At 42.5% G+C, this 13,936-nt stretch overlaps 1 protein-coding gene across 2 annotated transcripts in view; it reads right to left on the reverse strand.

The window, feature by feature from the left end:
- The window catches only part of CNOT6 (CCR4-NOT transcription complex subunit 6), an 83,818-nt gene extending 70,345 nt beyond the window's left edge, over positions 1-13,473 (reverse strand). Inside the window, exon 1 of one of the 2 annotated variants that reach the window (XM_005208378.5) lies at positions 13,106-13,473. The gene's annotated coding sequence lies outside the window, so the exon portion shown is untranslated. 2 annotated transcript variants of the gene reach the window in all.
- Between the last annotated feature and the right edge of the window lie 463 nt (positions 13,474-13,936).

The raw sequence follows: 13,936 nt of genomic DNA on the forward strand, positions 1-13,936 counted from the left end.
ATCAGTACCATTTTTCTAGATTCCATATATGTGTGTGTGTGTGTGTGTGTGTGTTAATATATATTTGTTTTTCTCTTTCTGACTTACTTCACTCTGTATGACATACTCTAGGTTCATCCATATCACTACAAATGACCAATTTCAAATTACAGCCAATCTTAACTGACAAGACAAAAAGGTAAGTTCTTTTCCTTTCTTGTTTGTTACATTTTCTCCTCCATTCTTGGTGTTTTACTTCTTTCAGAAACACAAAGAAAAAGAGTGAGTGGGGCAGAGGAAAGGCAGGCAAGGGAAAAAAGGAGAAATAGACTCATTTCTCAAAAAAAGACCCTTTTATTTATTGATCAGGCTCCTCAAAGAACTATAAGCTCGGGAATATACAAAAGGTAGTGCCACTAGCCTTGGTGCCCATTGACTTTTTCCAATCCAAATTTTCACTAGGTGTTAACAAATCTTTCACTAAATCCAACTAATTTTTACCTCTTCAGGACTTCTAAACCTGTCTTTTCCATTTTTACAGCTATTAAAGTTAATTCACACCCTCATTTATCAACTACAACTTTTAAACAACCTTCTCTATATCTTCCTGATTGATGCCTGCCCATGTAACTCTCCTGCTTAAAACTCTAACATGGCCCTTTCTGCCTACCTAGTTAGTTAAAACCCTAACATCAAAGTCCTTTACGACCTGGATTTAGGGCACTATTTTCTCACTCATCTTCAGCCACTTACATGTGCATCATTCTATCAAGTCCGAAGTTGATCAAAGCATACCTACTTCGAAGACAATCTTTCAATGATACATCCTAATCCTTTCACCAGACAACCTTCACTCGAAACTCCTACTCATCCCCTTCACAGCAACTCAAGTTAACATCAGAGCCCCTGTAAGCCCTTCCCAACAAAGGCACAAATCCACTCCTCTTTCCTCTGCACACCACACATTTACTCAGCATTTATCAGTCCAATTGTTATCTCCCAGCGTCCTGTGTCAGACCTAGCATGTTACACTAATAAAGTGGTCTAAACATTCTTTCCTTCAAACTCAAAATCAGGTTTTCAAAGAAAACTAAAAATAATAATAAAAAAAAAGGGCAATTCAATACAACTGAATCATGCTTCCTTAAGGAAGCTTTCTTTACAGAATCATTCATTCAACAAATATTTACTAAGCACCTTCTGCTTCTGTTTCAAGCACTCTGTCAGGTGCTGGGAAAAAATAAGCAGGAAACATGTACATGATCTTGGATCTTAATCTACGGGGTTGGGGGAGGGAGTTGCAAACAAAAACCTTACAACAGTGTAATCACACTACAAACCTTTCTTTTTACAAACATTAATTTAGGACTCCTTCCCTATCCCTCACCAACACAGGAGTCTATAATTTCCTGCTTTGAGCTATTCTGAACCTTGAAGGTATTTCTAATGTTGCCTCTTTAACCCCACCTTAATTTTTTTTACATCTCATTCACCTACTCTACTATAGGATCCTTGCACTTACATTTTAAATAGTTTTATATTTTCAGAGCCTGGCAAATAGTAGGTGCTCAGTCAATGTTGTTGTTTAGTTGCTAAGTTGTGTCCTACTCTTTTGCGATCCCATGGACTGTAGCCTGCCAGGTTCCTCTGTCCATGGGAACAGGCTACAGCCCTGGAGTAGGCTGCCATTTCCTTCTCCAGGAGACTTTCCAACCCAGGAATCAAACCCACATCTCCTGAACTGGCAGGCAGATTCTTTACCACTGAGCCACCAGGAAAGCCCAAACTTAAAGGTAAAAACTGTATAATCTTAGTGACATACTAGAGCAAAATGAGAGCAAACCTCAAACAGGTGGCAGTAATGACAAAACTGCTGGGTGCCTGTCTGCCACACTCTGCACAGGGCATATAACAGCTAACACGTTCTGAGCACTCACCAACTGGCTGCCCCTTCACATACATTATGTCATTTAATCCTCACAACTCCTAGAAATAAATACTACTTCTCTTCATACATAAAGAAAGGAAGGGTCAGAGAGTCACTTGTCTAGATCACAGGTACTAGTGGCACAACTGAGACTTTAACTCAAATCTGATCCAACAGTCTGGCTTTCAACCATTATGCAATAATTTCCTTGTATTATCTCGATTTAATTCTCATAGCAGCCCATGAAGTAGGCGCTATCCTCTTTTTACTTTTGATGAGGAAACTGAGGCTCTTACATTTAAGTAACTTGCCCAAAGTCACACACACTTGGTTAGTATTAGGTTGGTGCAAAAGTAATCGCAGTTTTAGCACTGTTGAAATTTGCTGTTTGATATTGGAATACATTCTTAAATAAATGTGATTATGTTATACATCATTTTAATACACATTTCTTGCCTTTTTTTCCCGTGCTCTTGACATTACTTTCTATGTATTTTATATTTATTTTAGATTATGGAAAAGATGTTAGACAAAAAGCAAATTTGAGCGATTTTCTTCTTCAAGTTCAAACGGGTTGTAAAGCAGGGGAGACAACTCTCAACATCAACAACACATTTGGCCTGGGGATCTGCTAATGAACATACAGTGCAGTGGTGGTTCAAGAAGTTCTGCAAAGGAGACGAGAGCCTTGACGATGAGGAGCGTGGTGGGCAGCCATCAGAAGTTAACAGCGACCAACTGAAAGCCATCATCAAAGCTGATCCTCTTACAACTACACAAGAAGTTGCCAAAGACTTCAATGTCCAGCTTTCTACAGTCATTCAGTGTGTGATGCAATTGGAAAGGTGAAAAAGCTTGGTTAAGTGGGTCATGAGCTGACCGAAAATTTTTTTAAAAAATCATTGTTTTGAAGTGTCATCTTCTCTTATTCTACACAACAATGAACCATTTCTCAATCAGATTGTAACATGCAACGAAACGTGGATTTTAGACAACAACTGGCAACAGTGGTTGAACCAAAAAGCTCCAAAGCTTCTCCCAAAGCCAAACTTGGTGGTCTGCTGCCAGTCTGATCCACTACAGCTTTCTGAATCAGGGCAAAACCATTACATCTGAGAAGTATGCTCAACAAATCAATGAGATGTACCAAAAACTGCAAGGCCTGCAGCCAGAAGTGGTCAACAGTTTTGATTAATAAAGATTTGTGTTTCAGCCTAGTTATAATGATTCACAGTCTGAAACCGCAATTGTGTCTGCACCAACCTAATAGTAGAGCTAGGATTTGAACCTGGGACAATATAGTTGCAAGCGGTACACCAATGCCTCATACAACTCTAGAATTCTGTCACTGATGAAACCAAGATCTTCTGGGTTCATTCTTCAAATATTATGTTACTAAGACCATGAGTCCTTGAGTTGCCTTCTCAGATATATCATCTTTACAAACCACTCTTCACTCATATTCTCTACTCCCAAACTCTGCCTAATACTTAAGACTGCTGCTGCTGCTGCTGCTAAGTCGCTTCAGTCGTGTCCGACCCTGTGCGACCCCATAGACGGTAGACCACCAGGCTCCCCCATCCCTGGGATTCTCCAGGCAAGAACACTGAAGTGGGTTGCCATTTCCTTCTCCAGTGCATGAAAGTGAAAAGTGAAAGTGAAGTAGCTCAGTCGTGTCTGACTCTTAGCAACCCCATGGACTGTAGCCTACCGGGCTCCTCTGTCCATGCAATTTTCCAGGCAAGAGTACTGGAGTGGGGTGCCATTGCCATCTCCAGCAGATCTCAAATGCTATCATCTCAGGATCCTTATACTCAAGTACCTCAAAGACCTTTTGTATGTGAGTTCTATCTATCAATATTTACTGTATTAGAAATAAGAACTAAGGAATTTAAAAGTGTATTTGTCGGGAGCCATGTTAGGCATTACTGACAAAATGGAGGCATGGCCCCAACCCCCTCTCCTTGTCCCGCAGGCACGGTCCCAGGATGAAGGAGTTAGGCCTTGTGATTCTGACTTGTTTTTTCCTTTCTTCGGTTGAGTTGGCTGGAAAGAATGTTAAGGTGCTTATTGTTCTTGAGAGAAGCATGAGAAAGCATAAAGCCTTCTGCAGTTGTGCCCAGAAAATAATCTATAAAGTAACTATTGACATTCATTCAAGGATCTTTACAAAGAACGTTCCAGGATGAGCACGCAGGCTGCAGCTCGAGGCCATGGGAAGGATTGTTATCTAAGACCTGTTTGTGAGGGGAATGTTTATGGCAAAGGAAGTCTGCAGAGTTTAGGGTTTAGGAATAATTAAGAATAGTTAGAAGCTAAAAGTTTAAAGAATGTTGTAGTGTTAGCATATTTTACTATAGCTTGTAGGGATTAGGAATTTTAGAGATAGCTATAAGCCTTTTTAGGAGATAGTGAGCTTAAGATACTAGGGGCAAGCAGGATTTAGAAAGATAAGAAATAAACTGAGGAATGTGGTATGCAGCCCAGACATAAGCATGAGTTATAATGTAATCAGGAACTCTGTTTGAAGGACAACAATGAGACAATAATCTGGGTGAAGAGGAACTGAAAATGTCAAACCTCTGACCTAATGCTTTTGTCAAAGTATAAAAGAAAACCTGAAGCTTGAAATAAACATGCAGTCCCGCACCTTGAGTCAGCTGCTACTGCTGCTAAGTCACTTCAGTCGTGTCCGACTCTGTGTGACCCCATAGACGGCAGCCCACCAGGCTCCCCCGTCCCTGGGATTCTCCAGGCAAGAACACTGGAGTGGGTTGGAGGCTGCATCATTTTCCGCCGACACCACTCATCTCTTCAGGCTGATTCCCTGGCTGCTTGAGCTGGACTCCGGCATGTATTAACTCACTAAATATAATAAACCTAGCACATGTTAACCACAGCATTTTAATGAAGAGTAACTACTTTCAAAAACAAAGCAAAATTTTGCAAGAAGAGTGACACTGTCTTACATTTTTACAAATCTTTAAGGTCTAACATGCTGGAAGACAGCCTGTCTACTCTGAATTCAATTAATCAGATATCATACACATTTGTTAGTCTATGAAAAACTGCACAGTATACTCATAAGAGGATGAGAATGAAAAAGGCAAAGAACATTGCAGTGGTATTTCTAAAAATTTAAGGTTTCAGTAACTACCTTCTCCTGCGTCCCAAAATCTCAATTCCTTAAATCCTTTTCTCATGGAGAATAAAAATAAATTTAAGGAGGGAATGGAAATCCACATCAGTATTCTTGCCTGGGAAATTCCATGGATAGAGAAGTTTGGCAGGCTACAGTCCACTGGGTTGCAAAGAGTCAGACATGACTGACCAACTAACACTTCTCATTTTAAGTTCATATTGGTTTAACTAAAACTTACAACCAGTAAAACCTCTGCAAAAAAGATTTTTAAATTATGATAAAATAATCCTCCAAATACAGAGTCAAACAGCAGACGTAGTAGTCTAATTTCTCAAAGGAGAAGACTGGCATACCCGTCTGCATCTGCAGTGCCCAGTCAATAACCAACTGCCTATAAGAGTTTACTAGACTGCTATTAAGGGGGATTCCCTGGTGGCTCAGCAGTAAAGAATCTGCCTGCAATGCTGGAGGTGTAGGTCTGATCCCTGGGTTAGGAAGATCCCCTGGAGAAGGAAATGGCAATCCATTTCAGCATTCTTGCCTGGAGAATTCCATGGACAGGAGAGCCTGGCAGGCTACAATCCATGGGGTCTCAAGAGTCGGACACAACTTAGCAACTAAACCACCAACCACCATGACAGACTGCTGATAAAATGCAGTTCTAACCATGTGCCTGTGCCTAATAACATGATTGAATATAAAATACAGAGAGAAGCGAGAGTGTACTGCAACACCACAGGAAACTACCAATTTTGAAGGTCAAAAATGGACAAATACTAGCAAATTCAACTCAATAAATCAATTCAAAATATAACTACAAAGGTACACTAAATACAGGTCATCCACAAATTTCAATTTAAAATACAAATATTTCTCAGTGTAGAAATCTTAATTTCTATATTTTAAGTCAAATATGAAGTACAGAGCAAGAGAATATATTAAGACAATCATGATTTATGATCTAATCAACAAAGCTGAATGCCAACTAATATGAAGGGCGTTGAGTCAAAATTTGGGTGGTGAAAGATCACTGAGATCAAAAAGGTAAGGAGAGCCAACCACCAGTACTAAATCTAAATCTTTTCTCTTAGCATAGGACAAGCAACAACCAATCCAACAATGATGGCTGCCAACAGAAACCTTTTCATCTCTTATCTTTGGCCAGATTTTCAATCATCTAATTGCTCTTTCCTCTCTTACGATCACATTATTATAGCTACCCCTTTTTGTTGTCTTTCATTCACTAAATCACAACCAACTCTTTGTGACCCCATGGACTGCAGCACGCCAGACTTCCCTATCCTTCCCTATTTCCCAGAGTTTGCTCAAATTCATGTCCACTGACTCAGTGATGCTCTCTATCCATCTCTTCTGCTGCCCTCTTCTCTTTTTGCCTTCAGTCTCTCCCAGCAGCAGGTGCTTTTCTAATGAGTCTGCTCTTTGAATCAGGAGGCCAAAGCTCTAGCTGAAGATAGAGCTTCAGCTTCAACATCAGTCCTTCCAGTGAATACTCAGGGTTCATTTCCTTTAGGACTGACTGGTTTGAACAGCTTGTGGTCCAAGGGACTCTCCAGCACCATAATTCAAAGGCATCAATTCTTCAGCACTCAGCCTTCTTTATGGTCCAACTCTCACATTCATACATGGCTACTGGAAAAACCATAGCTTTAACTATATGGACTTTAGGTTGGCAACATATTTTTGCTTTTTAAAATGCTGTCTAAGTTTGTCATAGTTTTCCTTCCAAGGAGCAAGTATCTTTTAATTTCATGGCTGCAGTCACCATCCACAGTGATTCTGGAGCCCAAGAAAATAAAACCTATCACTGCTTCCACTTTTTTCCCTTCTATTTGCCATGAAGTGATGGGACCAGATGCCAAGATCTTTGCTTATTGAATGCTGAGTGTTAAGCCAGCTTTTTCACTCTCTTCTTACCCTCATCAAGAGGCTCTATAGCCCTCTTCACTTTCTGCCATTAGAGTGGTATCATCAGTGTATCTGAGGTTGTTGCTATTTCTCCCTGTAATCTTGATTCCAGCTTGGGATTCATCCAACCTGGCATTTTGCACGATGTACTTACTCTGCATATAAGTTAAATAAGCAGGGTGACAATATACAGACTTGTCATACTCCTTTCCCAATTTGCAGTCAGTCAGTTGTTCCATGTAAGATTCTGTTGCTTCTTGACCTGCATACAGGTTTCTCAGGAGGCAGGTAAGGGGGTCTAGTATTCCCATCTCTTTCAGAATTTTCCACAGTTGCTGTGATCCACACAGTCAAAAGCTTTAGCATAGTCAATGAAGAAGAACTAGATGTTTTTCTGGAATTCCCTTCCTTTCCCTATGATCCAACAAATGTCAGCAACTTGATATCTAGTTCCTCTGCCTTTTCTAAATCCACCTTGTCCATCTGAAGTTCCTGCTTGAAGGATATAGAGCAACATCTTACCAGCATTGTGAAATGAGCTCAATTGTACAGTAGTCTGAACATTCTTTGGCACTGTCCTTCTTTGGGATTGGAATGAAAACTGACCTCTTCCAGGCCTGTGAGCACTGCTGAGTCTTCCAAATTAGCTGGCTTATTGAGTGCAGCACTTTCACAGCATCTTTTAGGATGTGAAATAGCTCATCTGGAATTCCATCACCTCCACTAGCCTTGTTTGTAGTAACGCTTCCTATGGCCTACTTGATTTCAGACTCCAGGATGTCAGGCTCTACGTGAGTGACCACACCATATCTCACTGCAATTTTGGCCTTTTGAGACATTCAACATTTATTCTAGCTGCTAAGTCATACATACAATCATTGTGGGAAGTTCTAGTATACTAGAAATCAATTTTGACCTTCTAGTCCTTTTTCCCCCTGAAAACTAAGACAGAAAATCATTCAAAAAATGCTGACCATATAAATCATGAAGGCTTTAACAATTCTAGAGTATTTCTCTCATAAGGACTTAAGTGAAGTCCTAAGGACTTTCTGACCCCAGTTTCTTGACCCTCTTCGTCAAGCCTTCACATTTTTACTATGTCTCCTGAAAAAGTATATCACACATACAACTTCCCCACCCCATCCACCTAAACTCTCAATGAATCCCTATTATATACAAACTTACATCCCAACACTTTAAGAAAGAGCCTAAGACCATTCATAGACTATTTCTGGCAACTCCTCCTGTCCCTTACATCTTTGCAACCTGTTTCACAGTCCAAGTTGTACGTAACTTGTTTTCGCACATACTCTTTCTTCCCACTGAAATGCCTCCACTCAGTCTAACAAATCTCTATTCAACTTTCAAAATTCAGCCCAAAGACCTCTGAGATGAATTCCCCCGTTTCCAAAGCAGAATTAGATGCTCCTTCTTTGGCGGTGGTGATTTAGTTGCTAAGTCACGTCCAGCTCTTGCGACCCCATGGACTGCGGCTGGCCAGGTTCCTCTGTCCATGAAATTCTCCATGTAAGAATACTGGAGTGGGTAGCCATTCCCTTCTCCAGGGGAATCCTCCCAACCCAAGGACTGAACCCAGGTCTCCTGCATTTCAGACAGATTCTCTACCATCTGAGCCACCAGGGAAGCCTCTGTTCCTTCTTTAGCATCCCCCAAATACTGTGTGTACTCCTCATGTAACTTGATGAGCGCTTTATTGGTTCATTTGTTTTTCTCTCTGCACCATTATAAGCCCACTTGAAATACAAGAGCATAAGCCCTACTACTGTTGTTGTTATTCAGTCGCTAAGTCTTGACTCTTTTTGACCCCATAAACTGCAGCACACCAGGCTCCTCCAGTCTCTTCTATCTCCCAGAGTTGGCTCAAATTCATGTCCAGAGTCGGTGACGCTTTCCAACCATCCCGATTACAGTATCAAGTCTAAAATAGCGTGTTTCAGGTATTTTTGGAATTGAGTTTTAGCACTACTTTAAAATGCTATGTTGAAGCGTAATTAGTTCTGCTGTATCCTTTATTCTGAAAATAATCTGTTCCAACGTAACTAATATATTAGAAAATTTGAGCATAACACAAAATTGCCATTTGCTTACATACGATTTTGTCTGAGAAAAACACTTGAAAAAGGCAGAAACCTGCCCCTGGCTGAACAGAGCTACATAGAAATTTACAAAATACACACACCTGAAAACACCTATCAGCTCCATCAGTTCAGTCTGTGTGTACACATATGCTGAGCCACACCCATCCACATCTGGTGTTATTATAACATTCCATTTGATTTCAGGTAACCCTCTTTCCATCACCTTACAATAACTCACAAGCAGCAACCCTTCTGATGCCCATTTCCACAAGCAAACCAGGTCTTTTTCAAGGTAAAGTGTCACATTTATCATGGTATTTGTTCAGCTGCTGTGTCCAACTCTTTGCAGCCCCATGGACTGCAGCACCCCAGGCTTCCCTGTCCTTCATTATCTCCAGGAGTTTGGTCAAACTCTTGTCCATCGAGTTGGTGATGACATCCAACCATCTCCTCTGTCGTCCCCTTCTCCTCCTGCCCTCAATCTTTCCCAGCATCAGGGTCTTTTCACAGTGAGGCAGCTCTTCACATCAGCTTCACATTGGAGCTTCAGCTTCAGCTTCAGCATCAGTCCTTCCCATCTATATTCAGAGTTGATTTCCTTTAGGATTGACTGGTTTGATCTCCTTGCTGTCCAAAGGACTCTGAAGAGTCTTCTCCAGCACCTGTGGTATTTATGTATTCCTTAATCATTTAGGATTAAAACTATGCTACCATTTTTATCAGGTTCCTTTTTAAAAAAATAAAGTCACTGACAATGTTCTGACTGTTGTGTCCCAGCACCATTTTTCCCAAAAGGCCTATAGTTTTTACTGCACAATTCTGCCTACCATGGTGACTTTTAGGAACCTATATGTTGCTCTGGGCTTCCCTGGTGGCTCAGAATCCACCTGCCAATGCAGAAGACTTGGGTTCAAACCCTGGGTTGGGAAGATTCCCTGGAGAAAGGAATGCCAATCCACTGAGGTATTCTTGCTTGGGAAAATCCCAGAGGAACCTGGCAGGAACCCCAGTCCATGGGGTCTCAAGAGTCAGACACAACTTAGAAACTAAACCACCACCACCATACAGAAGGGAAAACTCTGTCCTCCACCCAATTTCACAAAATGTTTACAGTCCATATCCTCACAGACCATCAGGATAGCCATAACCTTTGAGCTTGGTGGCTCTCACTTCTGGTGGGCAAAGGCTTGATTTTTCCAGCTTAACTACTACAATCTGCCTCAGCCTAACTGAGAAGACAAGTTCTAAAAGCCTGAATGCCTACCTACAGTAACACTATATGGGTTTCATTGTTTTCATTGCTCTTAATCTTCAAAACATTTTAAATTACCCTGTTATTACAGAGCAACTGAACCGAGTCCTCAAGCCCACTACAAAAGGGATCACAGAAACAAAATACCCTATATATCTAAGTTTAAAACAGATTCAGATTCACTAACTTCACACTATCTCAAATGTGACTTTCTTATATGTAAGGCCTCCACTTAGTTGTCCACACTGATGCCTAAATGATCTCTAAATCACATTGCTCCCCTCTGAAAAATATTTTGCTCTTTCCTTTCCTATAGGATAAAGATATAAACCTCACTTTTAGCTTAATAAGCATGGTTCTTCAAAATCTAGGATGGACATACCTTTGCAGGCTCATCTCGTCACTCTCCTTTTCAGTAACATGTCACCACTGGCCTTACCCCAACATTTGGCGCCTCAGTGCACCCAGAGTTCCTTACGTTTGAAAAGACCCGTCTCCCCAGTTTGACAAACCTAATTCCATGTTATTTTCTGTAAACTGCTCCCACACCTTCTACAAATTTAATCATTCTCTCCTATTCTCCCACAGCTCTCTACACCTACTAAGACTACAGCAACAAGAAGACAGCAACTATTATTCACTTTTTAATTCTCAGGGTCCAACACTATGTCCAGCATATACTATTCCTTGCACATTAGTAACCAAGAAAATTAAAATGGATGAGGGAGAGGTAAAGCCCAGAGAAGGGTAAGATTAAGGCAGCCTAAATGAGCCCCCACCTTATATGCAAATAAACACTTTAAAAGCAGTTTTTCAACCAGTGCACCTTAAGTATGAGAAAGTTACAAGGGTGCTAAAGAGTCTTCATGCTTTATGACCCAAAAGCTACAAGTTGTGAGCAGCCCTGACCATTTATTCCAGTATGCCTTACACATTACCCCTTTCTGCTGCACTGCAACATGAAAAAGGTTTATGCTTTAAAGAACATTAAAAAAAGGCTAATGTGGGCACAGTGGAATGCCTAAACACTAACCAAAATACATTATTTATAAACCACAAGTACAGAAGCAAATGCCAATATCTGTAGTCAGGACTAAGTTCTATAACCAACTTCATGTCTATTCAAGAGTCTGAAAAGTTTTACCTTGCCACCAAGGTCTAAGAAAACTAAAAATCCCTACAAACAAATAAGCATTCAGAAGAGCTTCTTAATCTATTAACACATTACCACTGATGAAGACACTTCTGAAACTATGCAAAATCTTCTTAGCTTCACAAGAAACTTTGTCTTTTGTCACATCCTCCCTTTTTGACCACTTCATTAAGTATCTTTTTCACCTACTGAAACTGATCAGACTCAACTACCTCAAATAACTTCCATTTATTAAAACACACTCTGCCCTCCCCAAAGAACTAATCTTTGGCAAGTACATCACTCTCATGTGCTCTCACACTTACACAAAACCTAGTCCTTTCCCTCTTAACTGTAATATCTTGGGCAAGTCGCTTTAACCTTTCTAAGTTTGTTTCCTCATTAGTAGCTATTCAAAAAAATTTTTGTTTAAAGTCGACTGGACCAGATCACTGATCTAAAAATATTAAGCAATTTTTATTCTAAAAGTCATCATATTCTAAAGACTGTAATAATTACCCTGATAGCAATTACAAAACAAGCCTTCAAACCCTTTTGATCAATGGACATAGCTCCTATAGCCTACAAAACTGTTTTGGGATGATAAACTCTAGTGCATTCAGAAAGACACAAAGTGTAATTAAATGCCATTTTATATTTCACTTGTTCATATTCACTCTCTTCCTCCCCAAAATTAAAATCCCCAGACACAAAGAGGCAAGAAGATTCTGGACTACCACTAATGGGGCAATCCACCTGGAAATAAGTATGGTAACTCATATTCAAGGAGATTATTTAAACGTCAGTTTAGCACAATAACACATCCAAAAAGGACAAGCAAAATAACCATTCACAACGCGGTCTTTTACAGTTAACAGTTCAAGAAACGATTACAGGTATTGCTTAGCAAGCTCTTCAAGAAAGGGATAGAAGGAGAAGAGTCAAAAGGAAAAAAGTTTCCGGAGAAAATAATTACTGGTAGTTAGAAAAAAGGAGGAAAGATAAGATTTAGGTTATTAAACATAAAAGCTTCAAGTAACTGTATCTCTGAGTCCTCAGCAATATCCTAATCTCTCCATCTGCTGCTCAGGGCTTCTTTAACCATGTCATTCCCATCCTCCCAATCCATTCCCCGCCCCCCCCCCAAAAAAATAATTGCCTAAAACTTAATTTTAAACACATTTGGGGCAAACAGTTTCCCGCTCTGCGGTAACTGCGAAGTTCCATACTACACTTCGCGCAATCCCACACTGCCTCTTCTCCAAAGTTGCCACCCATCCTGGCCGAGAGTCCCAGACATCAACTCTCCTCCTGCGAGTGGCCAGAGCCAGAGTCGAGAGCCAGGGCATTCCCCCCAACCCCGGCGCCCCTCTGCGCGCCCCTACCCCCGCCGTCAATCAACACCCCTCAGCCCCGTACTCTGCGCGGGGGCGCGGTCCCGGAATCAGCGGGGTCGCGACAGATGCGCATCTAGGGACCCCTCAACAGTCGGCATCTCCTCCAAGCTGCAGGCCCGCCGCCCACAAAACTTAAGGTGCTCTCGCTAGAGTGCCCCGCGCTACGGTCCCCGGGACACGACTGAGAGCGGCCCGTGCGCCGCCAGTGCGAGGAGCAGCGCCCGGCTGGGCCTCGGGCCGGTGTCGCTCACCTCTTGGGGTGCGCCGCCTTCTTCCGCCGCTGCCGCCGCCTCCTCCCTGTGAGTGCAGCGGGGTCTGACCTGTGGAACCACCATACCAGTCCCGCCCGCAGCTGCAGCGCCGCCGTCGCCGCTCCTCTGCCGCCTTAGCCGCCGCTCTTTGTTCCCCCTCCGAGATCCACCGCGTCAGCCGCCCGCTTCAGCCTCCTCGACGGGCCGCCACTACGCCCTCTCGGCCTCTCGGCCTCCGGCCTCTCCCTTTTCGCTGCACCCACCGCTGCCTTCGCCTCCGCGCAGCCGACGCCGCCGCCACCGACGCCGCCGCCTCCTCCTCCTCCGCGTCCCCCTTGTTTTCATTGAAAGCAAACAAGCATCATGGCGGCGGCCGCCGTCCCCCTCCCCCAGCTCACCCCCTCTGCGGCGAGCGAGCGAGAGAGCGCCGCGACTGACGCTGCCGCTCCAACATCCCGGGCGCCCATTGGCCACCGCCGCAGGGCGCGACCACTCAGCATCCGGGGCGGTCGCTCTCCGCTCGCAGTTTCCGCAGGCCCCGCCTTTTCTCTTCCCTATCCCGGGCCCTGGGGCTCAGTGATGAGTGCCCGCCTCTCAGGGTCTGAGTTCTCCTCTTCTCGCTCTCTTCGCTTGTTACTGCCTGTCGTTTCTACTTTATCATCTTCTTGACGCTCCTACTCTTTCCAACTAACTCTTTCTTCTTCTTCTTCTTCTTCTTCTTCTTCTTCTTCTTCTTCTTCTTCTTCTTTTTTTTTTTTTTGTTTCAGGCTGTTCATTTTTGTCCCTCTCTTTCATTTGGCCTGTCAGTTACTTGGAAACAGGACAAGCTTT

Source organism: Bos taurus, chromosome 7, assembly GCF_002263795.3.
Source record: "Bos taurus isolate L1 Dominette 01449 registration number 42190680 breed Hereford chromosome 7, ARS-UCD2.0, whole genome shotgun sequence".
NCBI classification, from domain to species: domain Eukaryota; kingdom Metazoa; phylum Chordata; class Mammalia; order Artiodactyla; family Bovidae; genus Bos; species Bos taurus.